Source organism: Oryx dammah, unplaced genomic scaffold (genome assembly GCF_014754425.2).
Source record: "Oryx dammah isolate SB20612 unplaced genomic scaffold, SCBI_Odam_1.1 HiC_scaffold_7, whole genome shotgun sequence".
Classification (NCBI taxonomy): Eukaryota; Metazoa; Chordata; class Mammalia; order Artiodactyla; family Bovidae; genus Oryx; species Oryx dammah.
Genome location: NW_024070191.1, coordinates 4194675 through 4220526, shown reverse-complemented (window position 1 = coordinate 4220526; position 25852 = coordinate 4194675). Strand labels below are relative to the sequence as shown.

Below are 25852 nucleotides of genomic sequence, written 5' to 3'. Positions count from 1 at the left end.
ATAAAGAACCCACCTGCTAATGCAGGAAACAGAAGAGGCGCAGATTTGATCCTTGGATAAGGAAGATTCTCCTGGAGGAGGGCATGGCAGCCCACTCCAGATACTTGCCTGGCGAATCCCCATAGGATCGCAAAGAGTTGGACACGACCGAAGCAGCTTATCACACATGTGTGTATTATGTATTAACATACATATATGATTACGTACAAATATGTGCATAAATATATTTTATTGTTCTGTAGCTCAGCTGTGTCTGACTCTTTGCATAAATATGTATTAATAATTAGAGAGATAAGGAGATTCCTCCTTCATATAAGGAGAATGCTATTGTATTGAATACTTAAAAAATGTATATGTGTTATATATATATAATGTATTCAATATATAAAGTATACAAGCAAGGCACAATCCTGTATATCTATTCATAAGTCCTAATGTGTATTTCTCATCCGAGAGCTTCTGAGTCCTCTTTTCTGCGTTATACCGTGGTTTCACTTTTGATTAACTGATGATTGCCTTTTTAAAAAATTAATTGATTAATTTTAAATGGAGGCTAACTACTTTACAATATTGTAGTGGTTTTAGCCATACATGGACATGAAGCAGCTGATGATTGAAGGGTGGGGCGTTTGCTGGGGAGAGCTGGGGGAGCATGAGGAGGCAAGTTATCTCTGAGACTCCTATGCAGCTGCTTCCTCACGGGGCGCCCGCTGCTCAGGCCTTCAAGCCTGACTCTGCGATCTCTCCAGCTCCTGCTCGTCCAGCCCGCCTTCAGCCGCCTGGACGGTGCTCCCCCAGACTGTGCCCGGTAGCTCTTCCCTGGCAGAAGTTTCCGCCTTCTTCCCAATGAAACTGCGCTGGCAGAACCCCGGGCTCATACAGGCAGGGGACACTGCTCAGCCCTGTTTGCCTCACACTGTGTGAGTACAGTTAGAAGGCTGTCGATCTATGTTTGCACTGAAAGAAAAAAAGAAAAAAGAGAGAGCTATCTGTGTTGAGTCTGACTCACCTGAAGAAGCTGGGCAAAGCTTCACACAAACTTGAAGCTCTGTGATCCTGCCTTCACTGTCCTCCTAAATCTACCCTCCACTGTTTGCATCTCTGCCCTGTGGGGGAGACTGGCTGGTACTCTTTGCCCTCTAGCTTCATGCTTGTTATTATTATTTTTTAAGTAAAGTATGGTTGATGTATAACATCATGTTAGTTTCAGATGTACTGTGAAGTGATTCAGGCATGTATATATATGTACACATGTTGTTTTTGTTTGTTCACTAAGTCACGTCCGACTCTTTGTGACCCCCATGGACTGTAGCCCACCGGGCTCCACTTGTCCACGGGATTTCCCAGGCGAGAATACTGGCGTGGGTTGCCATTTCCTTCTCCAGGGGATCTTCCCAACCTAGGGATCAAACCTGGGTCTTCTGCATTGCAGGCAGATTCTTTACCACTGAGCCAGCAAGGAAACTGATTAGCTCTGTTAGCTTCATGGCGTTGTGATGCTTTCCTATGAGAGTCCTTCTCACTTCTCCACATGCAATCTGTCACCTTCCAGGGACTGGCTCAGAGGCCACTTCCCCGATATTCTGGAGGTGGTCGTTCCTGATCCACATAAAGCAGTCATGGTTTTCTCCAAATCAACCACAGCCCTTCTTGAGAGACAACACTTTTTACATTGATGACTTTGAAATTGTCTTAAGTAAATATTCGTAAAATCCAGAATATGTGTCCTCACCATTAAAAACTCCCTCAAGGAAAGATTTCAACCTGATGTATCTTCCTTGTACCTAGTATAACCCTGGTGAGAACAATGACTTGGAGTGTTTCTATTACGTAGAGAGGATGACCGGATGTAAATCACGTGGAGGCTAGCAACTTAATTACCTAGATAATATTAACCTCCTTCTCTTTCATCACAAGTGGTACTGCTATTCTAGAAAGAGTACAGTTGTCTGTACTGTTCTACAATGTCACTGAATTCCTCTTCTGTTCCCAGAACCCTCAAAGATTGTACTGATGCCAGCACCCCATGTTTCCTTCTTAATATATTGTCGTAAATCCCTGTAATCAATCTCCTGTGTCCACAGGCTGGCTGTGACCTCAGGTGGACTCAGGTGGTATCAGGAGGCTGAGAGGCTCAGGGCACAACTGCAAACTAACTGATTTGCAGCCAATTGAAATAGATGGTTAAGTTAGCTGTTCAGATGGTGAGACAACAAAGCTTTGCTTTAACATGTTCGATCCTATTGATCTTCAGATGTCCATCATAGTATCTTCCAGCCCTCAGTGATATTAACCTGGGTGCTGTTGATCAAGTCAGACCTCAGGTCAAAACTGACTGCCCAATGGAAGGCTGCATAATCTGCTCCCTGTTCGAGCCATGATTTAGACGGACTTTTAAACCATGTCTATATTAAGTAGAAAAATGATTGTGAAATATAGGATTCATCAGTCCAAGAAATGAACAGATAGGATCATCAAATTATTAATTTATTTAATAAAACATATGGTTGTATGGACTATATTATATTTGTATCAGTTAAATATGCATTAACTTTATCCACCTTATGATATGAGTTTCCAAAACGATAATTTGGGGGGATCTTATTTTAATAAGGGGCTTCCCTGGTGACTGAGTTGGTAATGAATCTGCCTGCAATGTGGGAAACCCAGGTTCGATCCCTGGGTCAGGAAGATCCCCTGAAGAAGGAAATCGCAACCCACTCTAGTATTCTTGCCTGCAGAATCCCATGAACAGAGGAGCCTGGTGAACTGCAGTCTGTGGGGTCACAAAGAATTGGACATGACTGAGCAACTAACCCTTTATTTTTAGTAAGCTAAAGTTAATAAAGAGGGATTTTGATATTCTCAAACCTTTTCTCATTGACGATTTCTGTCCTGGGGCAAAATGCTGAAGGTGCTGGCCTCAGGATCCAGCTGCATGGGCTGGGGCTCGCTGTTCTGCTCACCCAGGTCCCAAATCTCTGGGTAGTATCCGCTCATAATAGACACTGCATGATGATTTGTTAAAACTGTGCTTTATTGTATGCATATGTAAACCTATGAAACCATTATTTTGTAGATAGACTACATCTAATTTTCCTGTAATTTCCAGGAAGTTCATTGCGTATTCCTGGAAATAGACTGAAGTTGTGATGCACATGACGAAAAGTTCTCCTTAAAATTATTTTCTAAAAGTGATTGGTTCTGAAACTTACATCACTTTCCAATTAAAGCTCAGAAATGATTTTATTCAATTTTCTAGTCATTGATTATTTAATCAATAAATACATGATAATAAAGAAAGGTTGAAGGCAAAAGAAGAGGGCGGCCAAGAATGAGATGGTTAGATAGCATCACTGACTCAATGGACATGAACTTGAGTAAACTCAGGGAGATAGTGGAGGGCAAGATAGCGTGGCGTGCTGCAGTCGATAGGGTAGCAAAGAGTTGGACACGACTGAGTGACTGAACAACAATGCTATTATAAACGGTAAAGACATTTAGAGAGGGTGGATCAACCTTCCAGGGGATAACTGTGCAGTTTACACTGTGTTTGTATCATTTGGCAGTGATACAAAGCCTGAGAAGACTGCTTGTATACTCTGGAATTGTTTTGTTATATCTGATGAAATCCAGTGACAACTCAGACATTTTCAGGTGACGGTATGACTATTCCAAATGCATTTTCTCAAAGGTTGCATGTCAGGGGTTGATCTGGGCTGTTTCTATCTCGAATTACTGAGGATTCTTGAATTTTAACAGTGTGTCTCTCCTGAAATGTGTGAAGAAGTTATATCTCTGGAGACCCTCACAGAGGCTCAGCAAAGATGCTGGCTAGAGATCTGAACTCTGATGAACAGGTTTCTCTAGGGTTTCTGGGAAGAGCCAACACATTCACTGGTGTTTGGTCATTATCATTAAAACAGGAAACAAGTCAGAAAGCTCCTGGTACTTATTTTTAGAAAATCCCTTGTTAGATGCAGGAAGAATACAAAGCATGTGCTTTACATAGATCATAAATTTTTGTCTTAAGATAGGGTAGGTGGCAGTTTTATGTTCTTCAAAATTTTTTTCCACAATCTTAGCAAATTTTTTTTCTATAACACAGTCTGGGTGGGAGTAATTTCTGCATTTACTTTTTAGTGGAAAGATATCTCCCTGACATTTCATATTTGATTTTTTTTCTTCAAAATACCTTTTTTCCTTGCATACATATATTCCTATGACCAAAACATGCAGTGTGACTTCAGTCTATGAATTAATCAATGAAGCTGATGTCAGTGACTTAGAGAGAACTTACCATATTTTTGGAAATAGTTTTTCTCAACTGTATAAATCATGCATAAATATAACATCTGCTGGAGGGATTTTAAAAGCAGGGTGAAATCTTGTTGTTGCTTTTAGAATCCAATGTTGATAAGAGTTTTGGCAGATAAATAAATAAGGCTAAGACAAGGCAAATTTTTTTGAAAAGTCATTCATTCTTAGAGTTTTGTCAAGCAGTGCATGGTTTAATGTGGTATATTCTGACATAGGCAATATCACCTGGTTCTCAAGGGTATCATAAAACATACTGATGACATACCAATGGTACTACTGCGTAATAAAAAGTGGGGTATTAGAAATGTGTTTTCCTCTCTAAGAGCATATGTAAAAACACACAAACATACACACTCTGGATCTGTTTGCAACCCCATGAACTGTAGCCCCCCATGCTCCTCTGTCCTGGGAGCTTCCCAGGCAAGAATATAAAATGAGCTTCCATTTCCTTCTCCAGGGATCTTCCTGACCCAGGGATTGAGCCCGTGTCTCCTGCATTGCCAGGCAGATTCTTTACCACTAAGTTACCAGAGAAAATCACTGATGACAATACCAGTGGTAATACTGCCTTATAAAAAGTGGGGTATTAGGAATGTGTTTTTCTTTCTAAGAGCAACCGAAAAAATCCACAGAAGCATACACTCTAGATGTTTCCCAACTACTTTAGAAAGAAAGTCATTTTCTTTAAGTGGTACTTTTTCAGTTTTGGTATTAATTTTATAGCTTATTCATTTAGGGGAGTAAAGTTTATAAAGTAAATGAGGGATTTTTTTTTTCTTTTTGGTAGCGATCTGTGGACAGGCTCCATGTAGGTATGTTGTGCTGTGGTTAGTCGCTCAGTTGTGTCCAAGTGTATAGCCTGCCAGGCTCCTCTGTCCATGGGATTTCCCAGGCAAGAAGATTGAAGTGGGTTCATATGTGCCCTCTTCCAGGGGATTTTCCCAACCCGGGGATCCAACCCAGGTTTCCTTCATTGCAGATTGATTCTTTACCATCTGAGCCACCAGCCTAGCCCAAGAAAACTGGAATGGGTTGCCTATCCCTTCTCCAGGGGATCTTCCCATCCCAGGAATGGATCCAGGGTCTCCTGCATTTCGGGTGGGTTCCTTACCAGCTGAGCTATCAGGGAAGTCCCCACGAAGGTATAGGTTAGATCAAAGGGGAACCCAACCATCTATCTTTGATGGGATGCAGCCATGATCCCAGAGAGAATTAAGGACCTCCCCCAACAGGAAGAGCTCTCCATCTGTGGAACCCAGACTTTGACTAGCGGTCCTGTCTCACTTAGAGATGCGGGTCAGGCAGAGACAGGGCAGCTGTGTTTACCTCGACTGCACACATGGAGCACACAGTAAGTGCCATCGAAAGGATTAATTGGTTGCTTTCTCATCCCTGACAATTCCCGTCCAGCTGTGTAGGAAATGTTGGCGATGTCAAAGTCATATAAATGACAGGACATGCAAAATTATATCATTTCTTGGTCTCTTGCTGTAATAGGAAGAGGATTTTCATTTCTCTCCATTTTATTTATGTTTCTAACCCTCAGTTTACCTTTGAATGACTTATTCTACAGCCCCTCTCAGAAAATTCTGTCAAGAGAAACACTTTGTTAGGGAATAGTTCTCTTATTCACAGGTGAGTAGTGGTGATTTCACTGGTTTTTACAGGAAAACATAATAACGATTCCTATGCTGTGCTGTGCTTGCTCACTCGGTCATGTCCGACTCTTTTGGACCGCATGGACTATAGCCCAACAGGCTCCTCTGTTCATGGGGATTTTTGAGGCAAGAATACTGGAGTGGGTTGTCATGCCCTCCTCCAGGACATCTGCCCAACCAGAGGCTGGACCCAGGCTACCCACATTGTAGGCAGATTCTTTACAGTCTGAGCTTACTAAGGAAGCCCTTTCCTATTGTTCTGCAAAACTTCTTATTTTAAACTATATGCTTAAAATGTAATCACATATTGGAAAGAGACAATAAGATTTAAAGGAAGAAAGAAAAAAGAATGAGTACAAACCTTTACTGTTTTTGATGACTTACTGAGACAATAGAAATTCTTCCACATTAAGACAAAGCAAAAGAAAAACCAACTGTGGTTGTCAGAGCCCCATGCCATTTTCAAGTAAATATTGGAGGTATTACAGGATATTTCAACTCACACTAAAGATGCAAATCATGTCTTTGTTTTCTCCAAGTCAGCATTCACCAATATCCCTTACTACCATGATAGAAGTGCCTGGTCATCATGCCTCTAGGGTGAGTTACATTGTATCTTTTGACATTTTGTGTCTCCAGAGCAAAATGGTCAAATAATAATTGTATATGATTTAACTTAACATATTATCTTAAAAAAAGAACTAATCCTATTTTAGTGGTTAAAAAACAGTGGGTCACTACTCAAAGTATCTTGACAGAGGGAACTTCTGTGATCAGAGGCAATATTCCCAATTGATAGCAAGTTTTGCATTTCTTCTTTGAACAGATTAGCTTGAAATTCAATGAAATTGAATTGTCTACAGTTCTCTTATTCAACCTCCTGCTTCACACCTTTCCAGACAGGAGAGGGGAAGAGATTAATGAGGCAGAGACTGTCGCTGTCACCAGTCTTACTTTTCTCACTTTATCCCTTACGTGTGGTAAAAACAATGCTTTTCATTTGTACAGTACCTTCCTCTGAAATGCATGGATCACTTTCCTGATAGTATCTGATTAATCCTTTAATTTTGGTGCACATTTCACTGGGTGGAATTGTACTGAAAATAAAAATCTTAGAACAGACATCTTGCTTTGAAAATCATACCTATTTTATCCCACTCTTTAATCTCATTTTGCAGGAAAGGTAGCGGTTTAATTCTATATGGTGCAGACTAAAGGGTCTTAGAATTTTCTTGTAAATCGTTTAATCTCCATGAACTAATTTATAAAGCTTTCCTCTTCCATTTTTACACAATTTATTATATTGGTGATATGCACGGCATTTTCTCAAGCCTTTCAATTTCCTCAGAGTAAGTACATGGTTACATATGAATTATGAAAACTTCCAGTTGACTGATTTTCATTAGCTCCCTGGAATAGTATAAAGATGCTATTCAGTTATCTATAAAATACAAAATTGCATTATCTGTGTATTTTCCTCCAATCTTAATTGCAAAGAATATATATATATGTATACACACACACACACACACACATATTCCATGAAGTAAAGCAAAATAAAAGTCTTACTCATTTAGTTTACCTATGTAGTGAATATGAAAATCTAATCTAATTATTATTCATTATGGATTAAATTATCAGAGGAAGAAAGCAAAAACAGCAAAGCGTTCATTTTCGAAGGATTATTACATGGAGCAACATTTTCATTTGACTGCAAGGAGCCTCATTCAAATTTTAAAAGCATTTTAAAGATATTCATTTCTTATAAATAATGAATCGGAAAATTCAATTTCAGTTCAGCACAGGGAATGCATGTTGGTGAATGTGACTCAATTCTTTAAAGTTCATATTACAGTTTTTCAAAATTATGTAAAATGGTAAGATTAAAGTTTGGGCTTGTAAAGACTACTGAAGCAATTTTAGGGTTAGCTAATTAGAGTAACTGACATCTTTATATAATGCTGATCCTGGACTATCCAAGGTTTTCATCACTTTACAGTCACTAATCCCGAAGATGTTCATAACGATATTAGGAGGGAGACACTATTATTACCCATGTATGGGAGAAAATCATGGAAAAGTTTGTGAGTTAATTAGTTTACCTACTTGGCAAGTAACTTAAACTGGATTTAGTCTGGTTAGTCAATATAGTAGCCCCATGTGGCTCTAGAGCATGAGAAATGTAGCCAGTCCAACCTGAGACGTACTGAAAGGCTGAGAGAGACCTGGATTTTAAACTTTAGGAAAAATAGATGTGAAATATCTCATTAATAATGCTCATATTGATTGCATATAGAAATGATAATAGTTTGAATACACTGGGGTAAATGTTATCAAAATCAATTCTATCTTAATTTTTTTTAATGTGGCTACTAGAAAATTTAAAATTATGTGTGTGGTTTCATTTATTTCTGTTGAAGGATGAGGATTTTCCCTCTCGTCTTCCACGTTATTAGCTGCATCTTTGCTTCATCAGGACATGGTGCTTTTTGCTTTTTATTGCTGTTACTTCTTACTGATCTATATTAAAACTATTGCATAACACCCCGGATGTTGGAGAATTAATCAACACATGGCCAGGATTCTGTTTTTGTTTGTTTTTTTTAATTTGTGTGAGATTTGTTTTTTTGTAGTTGTCATTGTTTCTTTAATTTTTCACTCAAACCATTCTGTAGGGTGTTTATATCTATGTAGCCAACTGGCTTTTCTGGATTTGTAATTGTTTCATATAAACATAAAATATATTTATATTTCAATTTTTAGTGTAAAAAATTACAATCCTCTGGTTGAGTCTGACTATGAAACATAGACACTTCATGTTATGTGCCCCGGAATCAGAGAGAAGCAGATTCTGTGCCTAACTTTGCTGCCCTTTGTAAGCAGCTCACTTAGACTTGGTCTCAGCTATCTCCTGGCAGAAGGGAAAATGATAATGCCTGTGTCTCTAGATTTCAATGGACCTTTCATGCCAAAATGTAAATGGGGTTTCCATCGGATATCTTGGTATATATATGCTCAACATGGTTGATATCATCATTTAGTTTTTAATTTTCCTATTTTGTGACATGTGTCAAAGGCATCTTTGAAGAGAGTATTGATTGATTGATTGATTCCTGAAAGGTATTCCCTATTTCCTAAAATATTTGAAGCATTTGTGCAAGTCTTTCTTGACTCAATTCCCTACCCAAAACTTTTGCTATGGAGAATTGCAGCTCTGCATTCAACAGTCAGCCCTGATCCTAGGAGTAAGTTTTGCAACATTGTTGGTGCAAAGGAGTTTGTTGAAAGATTTTACTGAAATACTGAAACAAGAGAAATCAACTACCTGAAGTTTTTGTGGGTTTACAGCCCACTCTTGGGTAATCGGGAATATTGTGCTTGTTCTACTTCAGCTACGTATTGATTAAATATTTATATATTTAATATTTGAAGGAACACATTTCTATCATTAAGAATTTGATCCCACAGCCCACAAATGCAAGCAGGTTCATAGTGCAAGTAGATATTCTCAAATATATTTTAGGCTTGACTTAATAAGCCTTTAGTATTTATTGAATATTTATTATCCAATCAAATGGAAAGCCTTCTGAAGCTATTAAACATTATTTAAATGATTAAGTTATCATTTAATCAACCATTAAATAAACATCCTTTGAAAGCATATAGGTCATTGCATGTTGTGTCCAGAAAACATACATGGACCTGGCCTAATGGAGGCCAGTAGTATAAGGAGAATTAAGGGCATCGTGTGAATGACTCCATGAATAAATACTATCAAGGAAGAATGCAGTGTGCAGTACTACTGAATAACAGGTGCATCTAACCTAAGGGAGGTTGGAGGATGCAGAGACTTCCCTTAGAAATAGGGCTTCACAGTTGAATCCTGGGAGTGAGGACACACTGAACAGGCAAAAAAGCAGAGAAAGGTTCACAAATTAAGCAGCACATAGGAAGGCCTTATGGGTTTCCCAGGTGACGTCAGCGGTAAAGAATCTGCCTGCCAATGCAGAAGACAGAAGAGACGCAGGTTCAACCCCTGGGTTGGGAAGATGCCCTGGAGAAGGGAGTGGCAACCCACTCTAGTATTCCTGCCTCCAGAACCCCAGGGACCAAAGAGCCTGGTGAGCTACAGTCCATAGTGTTGCAAAGAGTCAGACACGACTGAAATGACCTTACACGCACATGCACACAGGAAGGCCTTACTTTGGAAAGAAGGTCAAAGTATTTATTATGGGAAATTAGTGCCAAAACAGCATCCACTATTCTGTTTAAGAACCAATACAATATTGTAAAGTAATTAACCTCCAATTCAAATAAATAAATTTATATTAAAAAAGAATGCTTTATTATACATGTAGTTTACTTGGGTTTTAAAGACACCAAAGCAGAACCAAATAAGAGTTTAAAAATTCATTAAGATTTTAGCCCGAACTCTCAGGTGTAAATTATAGGAAGCTGGCAGAGTATGTCCATTACTGGTCAATTTCTTCTTCCCCAATTGGCTAAACATAAAAAAAAAAAAAAAAAAAACAAAAAAACAAGATGAATTTGTTAAAGTTAATTTTTGACATTTTAATAAATTGTTTACTACTGTTATTTTCCTGGAATATCTGAGGGTTTTTTTTTTTTTTGTAACCAACTTCTAAAATTGTTAGTAGGGAATGAAAATTCAGTTATGTGATCACTAAGAGCAAAAGAAAAACCTTCAGCTTTAACCTTTTCCAATCTCACGCTAGTGAAAAAGTCTAAAAGCCATGTCTGGGACAAGACAAATTACATGCAGCAGGTAATACTCATTTAATTTTCTGTGAATATAGTTTTGAAAGGATAATGTATTTATATATTAACAGAAATAATATTTTCTTGTAATACTTATTTGGCTTCAGCTATATTGTGTGAAATACTGTTTAAGAAATATCCAGAAAAATAATAATAATTTGGCTCTAAAATTTAACGAATGATCATGGTGTTGCAAGATTGCAGAGAAAGCATGGTAGTATTAAATGTGAGTTTAATTACAGACAGGTGCAAGCATAAAATAAGCTGCTGCTGCTCAGTCACTTCAGTCGTGTCCAACTCTGTGGGTACATAATCCTTGATACATACACTATCCTTAGGTTGCAGGTAGTATTTGAACATTTAAAGTAGATTCCTTACAGCTCTAAATGTTGGCTGTTTGATGGGAGATTTTCGAAGCAACTCTTCTATCCTATGACTATTCTGGAAGTTCCTTATACGGGTATACAGTAGTATTAACAGATGCAATGCATTTAACTGACTTTCTTACTGTCCTGTTGTGATTTATCCTCTTATTTTTAAAAACCACATTTTTACTTCAAAATAATAATGTCTATGAATTCACATTCTAGCAAACCATATACTTGTCATGAAGGGATCCAACTAGTAATAACTACTTTATTAGTAACAAGACCAATCTGTTTCCTGCTCAGTTTGATCTGGCAGCTGTGGGGGTGAGGCTCTTTAGACATGTCCTCATCAATGCCAGACTGCAAAGTAAAACTTTCTAAGAGATGACATCCCTCAGTGACATGACAAGATTCTGCTGGCAGCTCATAGCCTTGAATAATGATTTCTTTCCCCGACCCAAATGATTTCACCTCAGCCATTTGAAAACACAGTTCAAGAATGTTTGACTCAAATTCATTTGAGAAATACAGAGAGCTTTTAGATCTTGAAAGCACAGTCACTTGAATCTATGACTCTTGGCCTAGACACCAGGAAAGATGATCCTGAGATTCTAGAATCTATTGATGTTTTAATGCTTTCTCCCATCAGGGGATCTTTTTGAGTGGTCACGTCCAAGAGAGAGTTGGTTTTAAAACCAATGTGCTCTAAGTGGTTGAGGCCACTTAGCCAATGAATGTTAGTTTGATTGCTGCCAGGGTTTTGGCTTATTTCAAGGTGAAAGCATTAGCGTTGTCTATTATGATAAGTATTCAGGACACTTTAAGTTGTATTACTGTTTAGAATGCAAGGACAAGCTTCAGGCAAATTACATCTGCCTAATATTTCAGATCATGTATTTGTGTTTTTTCCTTTGGTTCCTTGGACCCTACAGGCAAAAAGGGCTACAATGTAAGAGATGTTCCAAAAATATTTGTCTGAGGATGGGGAGAAAGTTGGAGGTACCCATCAGTAAAGGACTTGCACACTTTTCCTTCTACAGCGTAGACAGCAGCACATTTCCACAACCAACGCCCAAGGCAAATGCTTCTTCACTGTCACTCTTAACACAGCCATCCACAGTCCTACTCACTGCCTGGCGCTGGCCATGGACGTGGTTTGTTTGCCTCTCTCTCCAGTTGCCCACTCTCTAGGCTGGGGAGGGGGGTTCCTCAGTGTCCATCACCCAGGAGGCTTAAATGCAAGGGATCATGCTAATAATGGCAACCTTTAGCCCACATTCAGATTATTTACAAGATGCAACCAGATGTAGTGTCTGTGGGTGATAGGGGTGAGATACAGAACGGATTTGTGTTCCAGTATTTGGGAAATACATTCTGGTGAATTCCAATGGATGGATTTATAAAATTAGAGAGGGTATTAGAGAAAGAACTTGCATTTCCTCTCAGGGAGATCTTTAGCTATATGCTACTCCCCTTAATATAATTAATAATAATGCAATTATTAATGGTATAATAGTATTAATATAATTATATTAAAACAATAGTACAATATTAACATAAATATTAATATCATTAAGAGGAGTAGGATGTTCTCACTGGTATTATTAATAGAATAGCTGGCATTTATTGATCCATTATCATATGAAAGACATAGTGCTAATATTTTAAATTAATTTTGATTTATTGATTTATAAAGCTATATGTGGACTTTCCTGGTGGCACAGTGGTAAAGAATCTACTTGCCAATTCAGGAGACATGGATTCGATCCCTGAGTCGGGAAGATCCCTTGGAGAAGGGAATGGCAACCCACTCCGGTATTCTTGCCTGGAGAATCCCATGGACAGAGGAGCCTGGCGGGCTGCAGTCCAGGGGGTCACAAAAGAGTGTGACACGACTGAGTGACAGAGCATGAGCACTCAAGGCTATATGTAATATTTTTAACAAATAACTAAACACACACATATATTTATATACCATGTGCAAATATATGTATATAAGTTAATGCTTATCCTAGGATTTTTAACATCACTGTCTACTAGTGCCATAAAAATGCTGAGTGGCAAAACCCAATACCACAAAACGTTAAGCATTTATTTATCAGGAGTAGAGCTGTGATAGTCTAGGGTTGTAGATCTGAGCTGGGCTTGGCTCAGCATGGCCCTAGGGCAAGCTTTCAGCTCAAGTGCATGCCTCGGGTCTTTTCTTTTTATTTATTTATTTATTTATTTTTAATTTTTACTTTACAATTCTGTATTGGTTTTGGCATAGATTGACATGAATCCACCACAGGTGTACATGCGTTCCCAAACATGAACCCCCCTCCAACCCTCCTCCCCACAACATCTCTCTGGGTCATCCCCACGCACCAGCCCCAAGCGTGCCATATCCTGCATCAGACATAGACTGGCAATTCGATTCTTACATGATATTATACATGTTTCAATGCCATTCTCCCAAATCATCACACCCTCTCCCTCTCCCTCTGAGTCCAAAAGTCCGCTATACACATCTGTGTCTTTTTTGCTGTCCTGCATACAGGGTCATCATTGCCATCTTTCTAAATTCCATATATATGTGTTAGTATACTGTATTGGTGTTTTTCTTTCTGGCTCACTTCACTCTGTATAATCGGCTCCAGTTTCATCCATCTCATCAGAACTGATTCAAATGTATTCTTTTTAATGGCTGAGTAATACTCCATTGTGTATATGTACCACAGCTTTCTTATCCATTCCTCTGCTGATGGACATCTAGGTTGTTTCCATGTCCTGGCTCTTTTTGTGAGAACTATAGGCTCTCCAGAGCACGTTTTTATCATGGTGCTAGGAGACGCTCAGCACCTGGGTTTGGAGCTGGCAGCAGTAATGCGTGGCCTTGAAAGCTAGTAAGGCTTGTCGGCTGGCCACAGCCAAGGTCAGTGTGGCTGAGACACTGGAGCACCACCTTGTGTGGCAGGAGCTGTGTAGGCATGGGGCACAGGGCAGGATGCAGGAAAGAATAAAAACTGGGGCCAATGGGGCCCCCTACTGTGATCATAGATGGAAATTTCCTGAGCACCCCTCTACATGTTTCCATTAATTTGTTATGAAAATCTATTGCTTCTTGGATGAAGGAAATCTAGAGTACATTATTATTTTCATAGTTTCAGGATACGTCTATTTTGAGATGATGAGGTAGGCAAGATGACATTTGAAGTTGTTTTTTGTAATATGGTGCCTTTTAAAAACCGAAACACTCTATAGAACTGAGTAAGTAAATAACAGCACAGGAGCCCATGCTGTGAATTCCTCCTGTTCATTCAAGACCTGTGGAGGGCAGGGCAGTCTTTCAAGCAGTCATCTTGTGACTTTTTTTCATTCGTGGGTCAAGAATTTAAGATAGTCACATACAACTAGAGGATAGTGATTAAATGGGTTGTTTGCAAATGAAACTCTTTGTGTATTGAAAGATTTTAACGGAATGCGTTCTACAATAACCACAGAGGAAGCGTGTCCAGTGTGAAAAGGTGTCTGTTTTTTTTGTACGGCTGGAGTATGATTTTAATGAAAATTTCTAGATGAGTGTAAACAATTAATTTTTTAAAGTTTTTTATTGTAAGAGTCACATAAGATAAATCATACTGTTGTAACTATATTTAACCGTGCACTTTAGCAGCACTAAGTCCATTGACATTGCTGTGCAACTCTCACCGTCATCCGTCTCCCGAGTTTTTTACCTTCCTAAGCTAAAACTCTATCCTTATTAATATTAAGTCCCCATCCCCACTTCTTACCCTCCACCCCCTGGGTCCTAGCGTCTACCAATGTTCTTTCTGGCTGTATGAATCTGACTATTCTAGGTATCTTGTGTAAGTGGAATCAAACAGTATTTGTCTATACCTAACGTATATTGTGGCAGCCCACTCCAGTATTCTTGCCTGGAGAATCCCAGAACTGTGGAGCCTGGTGGGCTGCTGTCTATGGGGTCCACAGAGTCGGATACGACTAAAGTGACTTAGCAGCAGCAACAGCAGCAGCAACATATATTGGAATGCATTTTAAGATTTACTCATTATATGTCCTATGAACAGATTGTACCTCCCCCTTCGCTGGCCCGTGCTATACAATAGGTTCTCATCAGTTGCCTACTTTATACATGGTGGTGTATACATGTCAGTCTCAGCCTCCCAATCTATCATACCCTCCTTGGTGTCCATATGTTTTTTCTCTACATTTATATCTCTATTTTTATTTTGCAAATAGATTCATCTGTACTATTTTTCTAGATCCCACATATATGTGCTAATACATTTGTTTTTCTCTTTCTGCTTTACTTAAAATATCTAGGAATAAACCTACCTACGAAGGCAAAAGAACTCTACTCAGAAAACTGTAAGATACTGATGAAAGAAAATTAGCTCATTTTAAATGATCTCCGCCTTCACGTTTTCCCTGTTCCTGGGCCACCATCCTAGGATCTGCCTTCCCCTGACACACTCAGGTGACTTGGTCCAGGCTGGAGAACATCATGCGTCCTATGGGGACCCTCAGTCCACATGTTTAACAATTCTTTTGTTAAATATTCAGTTGGTGTGAAAAAGAAAAATGCCTAGTGATTAAAAGAGAGTCTATCTGAGGTTCACTTCTACCTCCCTGAGGTCCACTGGCCGTCTGGTTGCCGTCACCCAAATGGTTAGATTCATCATGATTCATGTTCTGCTCTGTGCTTCATCCTCAGGCGAGCTTGCACTCTTGGGTTCTGTCTGTCCTGGGGCAGCATGCCACTTTGAAGATACGTCCTTGGATCGTTCTATATTCATTCTATATAGAATCATTCTATATTCACCAATGAAATGTTGGCAAGGTTTGAAATTTGAGCAAAATATAGTATGATTCTTCATTAGGTCAGTTTTATTATTTGCATGCAAATTATTTTAAAGTAATGTTATCTTTTGAAAGATCCTTCACAAGCATTAGCAACATAACACGCACGGTACCTTCATTTCTATTTCAAATCTAAGGCCAGTCAAAGTGGGAAAGCTTAAATGAGACACATGATCCCAGGGTGACGATCCAGAATGCCAGAACTGTGCTAGCAGACGTCTCAACCCACCAGGCAGCCTGGCTCTATCAGGCAAGGTCTTAATCACCCAAAGACAAAGAACTGATTTATCTCAGTAGATCAGAGTACAAATGAGACCACAGATTGTCAAAGCGCTTGATAATTTTCAAAGGAAATTTACCTGTTATAGAAAGTAAAGCAGATTATGTATAATATAGTGTGTGTGTGTGTGTGTGTATACTCCATCGCTAAGTTGTGTCCAGCTCTTTGTGACCCCATGGACTGCGACACAGCAGGTTTCTCTGTCCTTCAGTGTCTCCAGGAGTTTGCTCAAATTCATGTCTGTTAAGTCAGTGATGCTATCTAACCATCTCATCCTCTGCCGCCTTCTCCTCTTGCCTTCAATCTTTCCCAGCATCAGAGTCTTTTCCAGTGAGTCAGCTCTTTGCATCAGCTGGCCAAAGTATTGGAGCTTCAACTTCAGCATTGGTCCTTCCAATAAATATTCAGGATTGATTTCCTTTAGGATTGACTGGTTTGATCTCCTTGCAGTCCAAAGGACTCTCAAGAGTCTTCTCCAACACCACAGTTCAAAAACATCAATTCTTCAGCACTCAGCCTTCCATATGGTCCAGCTCTCACATCCATGCATGACTACTGGAAAAACCACAGCTTTGACTAGATGGACCTTTGTTGACAAAGCGATATCTTTGCTTTTTAATATGCTGTCTAGGTTGGTCATAGCTTTCCTTCCAAAGATCAAACGTCTTTTAATTTCATGGCTGCAGTCACCATCCATATTGATTTTGGAACCCAAGAAAATAAAAGCTGCCTCTGCTTCCACTTGTTCCCCTTCTATTTGCTATGAGATGATGGGACCAGAGGCCGTGATTTTAGATTTTTAATGTTGAGTTTTAAGCCAGCTTTATCACTCTCCTCTTTCACCTTCATCAAGACGCTGTATATTTCTCTTTGCTTTCTGCCATTAGGGGGCTATCATCTGCATATCTGAGGTTACCGATATTTCTCCTGGCAATCTTGATTCTAGCTTGTGCTTCATCCAGCCTGGCATATGATATAGAAGATATATTCAATATATACCTGAGGGAGAGAGGGAGGGGATACAAAATACACATATTCTTTTTTAAATTAATTTTTTGGAGAATAGTTGCTTTACAATGTTGTTTTGCTTTCTGCTGCTGCTGCTGCTGCTAAGTCGCTTCAGTCATGTCCAACTCTGCAACTCCATAGACGGCAACCCACCAGGCTCCCCTGTCCCTGGGATTCTCCAGGCAAGAACACCAGAGTGGGTTGCCAATTCCTTTTCCAATGCATGAAAGTGAAGAGCAAAAGTGACCCCATGGACTGCAGCCCACCAGGCTCCTCCGTCCATGGTTTTGCTTTCTACTGTACAGTAAAGTGAATCTGCTATAGGTTTACATATATCCCCTCCTTTACAGATTTCCTTCCCATTTAGGTCACCAGAAAGCACTGAGTGGAGTTCCCTGTGCTGTACAGTAGGTTCTTATTAATTATATATTTTATACATGGTATCAATAGGTAAAACACACATGTATTCTTGAACTACAATTTTAGGATTGGAGGGATCTCAGAATTTTATCTCAACTTTTCAAATTATTAGATAAATATTTAGGGGAAAAATAAACATAAGAGGAAAATCATGTCTATACCTAATTTTATGTTCCTCTTTAATATTATCAGTCTGATAGTTGGGTACTTTACACAGTGTTCTTCAAATGTGAACAGTTTTGACTTGTTTCTTCCTTAATCCTACATATTTCTAAATGCAAAATTACTTTGTGTGTGTTTATCAGGAAGCAGAGATCTGTCCCTTTTATTGTTAATTATGGTATTTTTTAGGTGTTTTTTTTTTTTAGAGAGGCACATATAGACAGAAAGACTTCCCTGATGGCTCAGACGGTAAAGCGTCTGCCTACAGTGCAGGAAACCCAGGTTCAAATCCTGGGTGGGGAAGAGCCTCTGGAGAAGGAAATGGCACCCTACTCCAATACTCTTGCCTGGAAAATCTCATGGATGGAAGAGCCTGGTAGGCTACAGTCCATGGGGTCGCAAAGAGTCGGACACAACTGAGCGACTTCACTTCACTTCACTTCATATAAAGAGAGGCTTTTTACACTGTGTATTTGATAATGAGTTGGTCTCTGTATTTGTGAAGTGTATCAGGTCTAGTACTATGTTAGCTTTCCTAGGGAGATCTTTTCATGTGCCTTTTGGCCATCTGAATGTCTTCCTTGGAGAAATGTCTGTTTAGGTCTTCTGATCATTTTTTTATTGGGTTGGGTTGTTTGTTGTTTTGATACTGAGCTAATTGTTTATTTTGGAGAGTAATAAAAAAATGGATAGCTAGGGGGATCCTGCTGCATAGCATAAGGAGCTCAGTTCAGTGCCCGGTGGTGACCTAGAGGGGTAGAAGCGAGGTCAGAGAGGGATGGGGTATAAATACAGCTGGTCGCTCAGATGGTAAAGAATCTGCCTGCAGTGCAGGAGACCTGGGTTTGATCCCTGGGTCAGAAAGATCCCCTGGAAAAGGAAATGGCAACCCATTGCACTATTTTTGCCTGGGAAATCCCATGGACAAAGGATCCTGGTGGGCTACAGTCCATGAGGTCGCAAAAAGGTGGACATGACTGAATAACTACCACTTTTCTTGTACAGCAGAAATTAATACAATATTATTAAGCAAGAGTACCCCAATTAAAAAAATAATGAAAAAAATTCCTAGGAACAAACTATGCCATGTAAACATGTAAAAATGCTAAAGCTTTTTTTTTTTTTAAAGTTTCCATGTATTTCATAAAACATTGACATCTGTATAATAAATGCACAGATATCGGTCCTATTTTTTTAACCAACAAAGATTATTTGTAATGTTGTCTGTCTGTTCCTTCTTCTCATCTTTCCTCCTTCCTTCAAAAAGCTGAACTTTCCAACCTGCTCCCTTTCCTCCTTGTCTCTTTCTGTCCCTCTCTCTCCTCCCACTCTGCTTTCCATCTTTTTTTTCTACTGGCTATATTAATATAAAGTAACTCAATAATTCCTTCTTACATTAAACAAAAAAATCACATTTACGCTGAAGACAGGGTGTGATTGGCAATTTATCTTGTAGTTGCACAAAAGGGTAGTGATATGACTTCTTAAAATGCTTCAATCAAATTGTTGACTTTGTTATCCATTTTTAATCTCTGACTATTCCCCGGCTCTGACTTTCTTCAGTCATTAACTGCTTCTGTTCTGTTAGTTTTCTAATGTCACATTCCTGCAACTATGGAAGATGTATTTTAACTCATCCAGTTAAATATGGTCTAAGTTAAATGAAAATTAACTCATTCACTTATACTCACAATACTGGTGTTTTTAATTCTGACTTGTAAGGAAATTTTTTTCATCATTCTAGAAATAAGTTTTATTGTTGAACAGACAAGTAAGTAACCATGAAATAAAACATGTTTCCTGTTACTGTTTTATTGGTGTTTATGAGATGTAGCTTTCCAGTGTGTTATGACAGTTGAGGTTATAGCTCCAAACACACAGCCTGGGACTTAGATGCATTCAGTAAAGAGCTAAGTTGTGTGAGTGACCATCCTGTCCGTGGAGGTTGGTGTGGGCTAGCCAGTTTACACCATGCTCTCCTACAATCCTTGCAACAAACCTACAGCACAGATGTGATGGCAGCTTAGTTGTTCTGTGAGGCAAGTTGGCTCCAAGACAGAACACTGACTGGCAAAACAAAAGGTTCCAAACACCTGATAATATTTTATGGAAAAAAAAAAGTTATGTCAGTATTTCAAAAGATTCATAGAATAGACATCTGCAGAAAAGGCTGAAATGAGCTTAAATTCATTCCACTATTTTTTCTTAATTTAATTTTTATTTTATATTGGGGTATAGTTGATTTACAAAGTTGCATGAGTTTCAGGTATACAGCAAAGTAGTTCAGTTACATGCGTACATATATCCACTCTTTTTCAGATTATTTTTTCCATATAGGTTTTTACAGAGCATTAAGTTCCCTGTGCTATACAGTAGGTCTCTGTTGATTATGTTTTTTATATAAAATGGTGTATATGTTAATCCTAAACTCCTATTTTTTTGTTTTTATTTTGGATTAAATTGGATGACAGGAGACATAGATCTTTTCAGTAACTATGATATACCAAGGAGCCCATGGAAAGACATTTTTTGAGTGAAACCACTGGGGTTGAGCGCTTATAACTTGTTCCAGGTAAAGTTCTGCTCTGGTGAGTTTCTGTATTAGCTTTCACCCCAGGGTTGTCTGGGCCCTAAACCTCTTTCCTTCTGTCACAAAACACCCTGTCATAGAAGAGAGACCAGTGCTAATATAGATGGAACATTTAATAACATGTTGATTAAATTATTCATAGTCTGTAGTAAATCCTACCTAGTTTATATTTCAAAGGTCTTTTCCATGAGTTCTCCATTTCATTCTAAGGGAATGAATTCCATTCATGCTTTTCTAGGGAAATAGTTTTGAGTAAGCCATAAATTATAAATGTGGATGCAAAAGTTTCACATTTATCACTACCTTGAAAGTGGCCTTTGCCACCTTAATGAGTATGAATAATTAGCTAACAGTGGTGGCTCAGAATGTAAAGCATCTGCCCACAATGCGGGAGACCCAGGTTCGATACCTGGGTCGGGAAGATCCCCTGGAGAAGGAAATGGCAACCCACTCCAGTATTCTTGCCTGGAAAATCCCATAAACGGAGGAGCCTCGTTGGCTACTGTTCATGGGGTCACAAAGAGTCGGACACGACTGAGCGACTTCACTATCTTTCACTCTCACTAGTGAACAGTCAACGTTATAGTAGACATTCATTACACACATGATCTTTGAACAAGACTGAGACAATGGACCTTTCTATGGCTTGTGTGTACACAATATCTTGATCATTTTTTATTGAATTGAAGCTGGCATCAGAGAAAGAAAATGACATCTGGTAACTTTAGGGCTCACTTAACGAACATAAGGATTCTGAAAATAGAATTTATCCCCTAAGCCCACATTAAGATCATTTGATTCTTCCTCTCTCTGCTAGTCGATGTCACACAATTTGCAAACACATGGATCTTATATTATTTTTCCGTCTTGAGGGATATATTATATGTTTCAAGAACAAAGTGTGGTGAAAGTCTTGGCCTCCATGTGAAATCACAGCTTTTCATATATCTGGGAGCATGGGCAAGTATAACAATAGAAGTTTATTCCAACGTTAATCTTTATCTCTGCAAGAGAATATAAAAAAGGAGAAAATCCTTTCACGGTAGAAAAAGGCATTTCAGAGTCATCAGAAACAGGGAAGGCTATGATTTTGTGTGCCTTCTCAGTAATGTCTGACTCTTTGCGACTCCAAGGATGGTGGTCCCCCAGGCTCCTCATAGGATTCTCAAGGCAAGTATACTGGAGTGGGTTGCCATGCCTTACTCCAGGGCATCTTCGCAACCCAGGGATCGAACCCAAGTCTCCTGTGTCTCCTGCATTGCAGGCAAATCCTTTACCACCTGAGTCATAAGGGAAGCCCAGGTCTGTGCTTAGAAACATAAATATAGACATTATGAATAAAATGTGAGAAAAACTATTGAGTACCCTGTAATATCACTTATCTGTGGAATCTAAAAAAATGATATAAATGAACTTATTTACAAAACAGAAATAGACTCATAGATAGAAAATAAACTTATGGTTACTAAAGTGAAAGGTCAGGGAGGGACAAATTGGGAATAACAGATACACATCACTACATATAAAAGCAGGTAGACAGCAAGGACCTATTGTATGACTCAGGCAACTGTATTCAGTATCTTGAAAAACCTCTAACAGAAAAGAATCTGAAAAATGTGACTGTTATACATCTAAATCAATGTAAATCAACTATACTTAAATTTTTTAAAAAGAAAAAGCTTAAGAGGGGGAAAAAAACTATTGTGAACACTTTTAAACTAATTGTGGCTTGAGATTATAGAAGTCATATAGGAAGGTGCATTTCTCAGTCTTATTTAAAGATCGTGTACTGATTTTCTATAAAGTGGACTTTTCCCTAATTTGAAGATTATAATCTCTCCAGCTGCTTAAAATTTCATCACGTAGTTCTAGCTTCTTAAAAACGGTCTTGTTTTTATGGTTTTACTTTTGTTTGTTTCTTTTTGGGAGATGGCAGGTATGGAAGAGTGACTTAGCTGTGCGGCTGCTCTTCACCCTTCCCGCACGCATAGCACCCCCGTGCACGCGTTCTGGCGGAAGGGCAAGAACGGACGGTGACCTGAAGTCCCGGCTGCAGCGGGAAGAAGGCATGGGAGAACTCTCCCTCGATGGGTCACAGGGGTGCTAAAGGCACATCTTCCATTTCAGCCTAGGGGTCTGAATGAGTTCCCCTGTGATGCTGCCCTTCGACCCTGGGATTCCTCTAGATCTCCTCTGCTCTGTGCATAGACCCCAGACTGGTGGCCTTCCCCATAAGCGTCGGGGAGCTCACGCTGGGTGTGGGCCTCCGGGCATGCTGGAAACACGACTGTCCCTGATACGTCCTGACGGAGGAGACCAAAGGCCGAGCCCTCCCTCACTTGGAGACTCAGGGAGTGTGGAAAGAAGAGATGAGAAAATATAAAAACAGAAATGACCTTGGCTGTCTTGCAATAGTCCCCATACCTAAAATCACAAAAAGGTACTGGCCCTGCCAAGTCTAGATAAACCAGACAAATCACTGTCCTGCAGCCTAGAAAACAGGAACTCCATTCCTCGCTTGTTTTATTCTCAGATTTTTAAACATTGTCTTCCTTTTTCTCTTTTTTCCTCCTTTTTTGGCTCACGGGGACTTCCCTGCTGGCTCAGACGGTAAAAGTGTCTGCCTGCAATGCGGGAGGAGAAGGAAATGACAGCCCACTCCAGTATTTTTGTCTGGAGAATTCCATAGACAGAGGAACGTGGGGGGCTTAAGTGCATGGAGTCACAAAGATTCGGACACGACTGAAGCGACTTAGCACAGAGCCCATGATACTGAAGACCTGGGTTTGATCCCTGCTTGGGGAAGATCCCCTGGAGAAGGAAATGGGAAACCACTCCAGTACTCCTGTCTGGAAAATCTCGTGGACAGAGGAGCCTAGTGGGCTACAGTCCATGGGGTCGCAAAGAGTCGGGCACGACTGAGCGACTTCACTTTCACTTCTTCAACGTATGTGTCTTTTCCCACAACTTGAGCTGAATGGTGAGGGGTGTAGGCTACCTTGTGTCCAAGGACAGCAGCGCCTCAAGAGACAGGCAGGAGCTTCGGGACGGAGTGAGCTGGGCTTCCGAATCCTGAACGTGGCAGAGCAGCCCTTCACCTCCAGGGACGTTTGAGATAAGAAGTGAATTAGCGAAGAAAGATTTCTTTCTGGCCTGGTAATTGCATTCTCTCAGAATCGCATTAAGGACTCCTTTCCATTAAAAAAGAAAATACCAAATAAAGAAAGCCATCAGATGCTCTAAATCCATTAAGTGCTGCCCGGCTGAGATAGGACCAGGGCAGGTGTGTGTTCCGTCCTCATCTGGCAGGTATCCGGTTCCCGCAGAGGCAGCGGCTAGGGCTCCGTCCTCAGTGTGTGTGCCTTCACACGTTATTTTGAAATTGAAGATGACTTGGAAAAGCTGCCCGATCACATCTTAGTCCCAAGCTGTTTACAGCTGAGCATAGCTGAGACGGACAAAGGTCACAGACCGCCTGGGACACGACATTTATTTAAGAGAAGAAAAATGAAATGTGAACACGTTTGTTTTTTCTCATGGGTTTATAATGACATTTTTTGGATTCATTCCTTTTGCTTTTTATTTAAGGATCTGTCAAATGGTGAACTCAACTCGAAACATTAACAATGTAAAACTGAACTCAGTTTTGCTCCTCATTAACAATTTGGGATAAAACTAAGAAAGGGAGACTGATTTAAAAAAAAATTAAAAGACAATGTTTTGAGAGCAGTTTTAGTATAAAACTGAGAAGGAAATGGAGAGATTCCCCTTATACTTCCTCCCCAACACATGCAAGGAAGGCTGATTTTCAAGTCGAAATCAAGAGATTAAAGGCAGCATGGTCTCTATTTCACTGGTTCACAATACAGATGCTAGATGTTATCACTAAGAAGTCACGCTGACTTCAGAGCCAGCTCCGCACTGCGCACCCCACCCCCCCACCTCAGCCCCCCTTACCTCTCCTCACTCCCCACCCCACACCTCTGCCTTTCAGTCTTGAATCCCTCCCCTGGCCCCTCCCAGCAGCCCTAGTCTGAGGCCTGAATCAGCCAGTCCATGGGACGGACATCTGTGAGGCCTTAGCCTCACTCTCGTGCTCGGCATTCTGGAATATTCTAAGGACTGGCTGTCCCCAGCGTCTCCCTGTGGGTTTTGAGCTACCGACTTCTGTGGAGGGGTTGTTGGACAGTGCAGTCTGACTGACCTCCTTCCTTCCCTCCCATGCCAGTCAGCTTTATCAGAGAACACGACTTAAAAATCATGTTCCTGAGAATACCAGTCCCAGGGTATATTTCTGGGCAGTGCAACTTAAAACATAGATTATTTATTTTTACTTTGGTTTTCTGTATTAAAAGTCATTTTATAGAAAACAAAAAAGATATACTTTATAAGAAAAAAGCAAAATATTTAATTTTCTGCTATCTAAAGCTAATTATTATTATTTCACCTATTTTTTCCAACCTTTTTTTTAATAGTAGAAAAAATTAGAAACATCAATAAGGTATGTGTGGTGTGTGGTTTGTGTGTTGAACATGCATATGACATTTTTATAACTGGATATCTTTTTTTTTTAATTTTTAACCAGTCCAAGTTTGTTGAATATTTGGGTGGTTTTCTACATGTATTACATATATATAAAGGTGAAAAGAACATCTTTGAACAAATATCTTTGCATATTGTCACTTTTTAAAACATGGGATTTGCCAGGCAAGAGTACTGAAGTGGGGTGCCATTGCCTTCTCTGAAAACATGGGATAGATTCCTAAAAATTGAGTTTCCAGGTCAAAATATACAGGCATTTGATGCCAACATTTTCAAGAAATGTTATACTGTTTCATTCAACCCAAAGCAGTGAAAATAAAATCCTAAATTTCCTAATAGCTAGATGAGTGCTCAGAAATCATCTTTAAAAATTTATGTATTCAAGTAGGCGTAAAATTGTCATTGTTTTAATGTTTTATTGTAACATTGTTTTAGATGTTTTAATTTACTTTATTGTAAATGAAATGGAATATCTTTCATAGACTTCTTAACCGATGCATCTTTCCTTTTTATGATCACTTGCCATTTTATGGATGCAGTTTTTTTTATCTTTTTTACATACACATCGATTTGTAAGATCCCATTATGTATTAACCTTGCAGGTCTTTTATGTATAGAATTGGTTGAGATCTCAGAAGACAAAACACAAGACAAAGCTGTCATTCTAAGTGACTAATCGAAGAGTGCTGAGTGATGTAAAGACCCTGTGAAGACATGGGCCTGGCGGGGTGACCAGGGCAGAAGGAGAGGGGCCCTGGGCCGGTAGGGTGGGAAGCGGCAGCCCAGGGGATAGGGGGTCAGGAGATGCGCTGGCAGCCCAGGGGAGCCCTGAGGGGGTCAGGAGATGCTCTGGCAGCCCAGG

General features: G+C 39.6%; 1 protein-coding gene and 1 non-coding gene across 2 annotated transcripts in view; both read left to right on the top strand.

Annotated features, from left to right (window-relative positions):
• CSMD1 (CUB and Sushi multiple domains 1) overlaps positions 1 to 25852 on the top strand; it is a 2078553-nt gene that overhangs the window by 166902 nt on the left and 1885799 nt on the right. The window lies entirely within an intron of this gene.
• TRNAC-ACA lies at positions 18090 to 18161 on the top strand. Its single transcript has one exon. It is a non-coding gene; the product is annotated as a tRNA-Cys (tRNA).